General features: G+C 51.2%; 1 pseudogene; it reads left to right on the top strand.

Moving 5' to 3' along the window:
* Positions 1-202: 202 nt before the first annotated feature.
* LOC101417704 (olfactory receptor 2C1-like) lies at positions 203-1,219 on the top strand (annotated as a pseudogene).
* Positions 1,220-1,499: the final 280 nt, after the last annotated feature.

Raw genomic sequence — 1,499 nt, 5'->3', positions numbered from 1 at the left:
CTATTGTGGAACAGATAGCAATTAAGCATTGCAACCAACATTGTCAATCATAAAATTTTAACTGGTGCTTAACTAGGAAGCTTGGAGATCTATTAGACATTCCCTGATGCAGAATCTCCTTATCCATAGTTTCTTCTTCATTTCCTTTTCTCCCAGCAGTTTTTCCTGGACGGACTCTTCAAGGCACTGAAAGCAACCAGTGATGGAGGGTGCCAACAGCAGTTCCTTAGACGCTTTCATTCTGATGGGTATATCTGACCATCCCCAGCTGGAAATGATTTTTTTTGTAGCTCTCCTCATTTCTTACTTGCTGACCCTACTTGGGAACTCCAGCATCATCCTGCTTTCCCACCTAGATGCCCGACTCCACACACCCATGTACTTTTTCTTAAGCAACCTCTCATCCATGGACCTTGCCGTCACGACTAGCTGCATACCCCAAATGCTGATCAATTTATGGGGCCTAGACAAGACCATCAGCTATGGTGGCTGTGTCACCCAACTCTATGTCTTCCTTTGGCTAGAGGCTACTGAGGGGATCCTGCTCGTGATGATGGCATTTGACCGCTACTTGGCAGTTTGCCGACCTCTGCACTACACCATCATCATGAACCCCTGGCTTTGCTGGCTGCTGGCTGCCATTGCCTGGTTGGGTGGCTTGGGCAACTCTTTGATTCAGTCAACATTCACTCTGCAGCTCCCATTGTGCGGGCACCGGAAGGTGGACAATTTCCTGTGTGAGGTGCCCGCCATGATCAAACTGGCCTGTGGAGACACGAGTCTCAATGAGGCTGTGCTCAATGGAGTCTGCACCTTCTTCACGGCTGTCCCCTTGAGCGTCATCCTGATCTCCTATTGCAACATTGCTCAGGCAGTGCTGAAGATCCGCTCAGCAGAGGGACGCCAGAAGGCCTTTAACACTTGTCTCTCCCATCTGGTGGTGGTTCTCCTCTTCTATGGAGCAGCAATCTATGGGTATATGCTTCCAGCTAAGACCAGCAATCAGGACCAGGGCAAATTCATTTCCCTCTTCTACTCCGTGGTGTCGCCCATGGTGAATCCCCTCATCTACACTCTGAGAAACAAGGAGGTGAAGGGGGCAGTGCTAAGGCTTCTGAGGAAAGGAAGGGAAGTAGACTGAGAGAAGCAAGAACTGCTCCATCATATATTGCATCTTCATCTCTACACACTTTTTCTCATTATATCTCTGGTCAGGTGAACATGTGGCCAACTGACCCTGACATGAACCCTAAGGTGTCAGGACATGCTTAGTCTTATTTAAAATGTTTTACACGCGGGAAGCGGACTTGGCCCAGTGGTTGGGGCATCCGTCTGCCACATGGGAGGTCCGTGGTTCAAGCCCTGGGCCTCCTTGACCCATGTGGAGCTGGCCCACGCGCGGCGCTGATACGCGCAGGGAGTGCCCTGCCACGCAGGGGTTTCCCCGCGTAGGGGAGCCCCACGTGCAAGGAGTGCGCACCGCAAGGAGTGCACCCCGT

Source organism: Dasypus novemcinctus, chromosome 23 (assembly GCF_030445035.2).
Source record: "Dasypus novemcinctus isolate mDasNov1 chromosome 23, mDasNov1.1.hap2, whole genome shotgun sequence".
NCBI classification, from domain to species: domain Eukaryota; kingdom Metazoa; phylum Chordata; class Mammalia; order Cingulata; family Dasypodidae; genus Dasypus; species Dasypus novemcinctus.
Note: the sequence above shows the minus strand (reverse complement) of the source record. Positions and strands in the feature narration are given on the sequence as shown.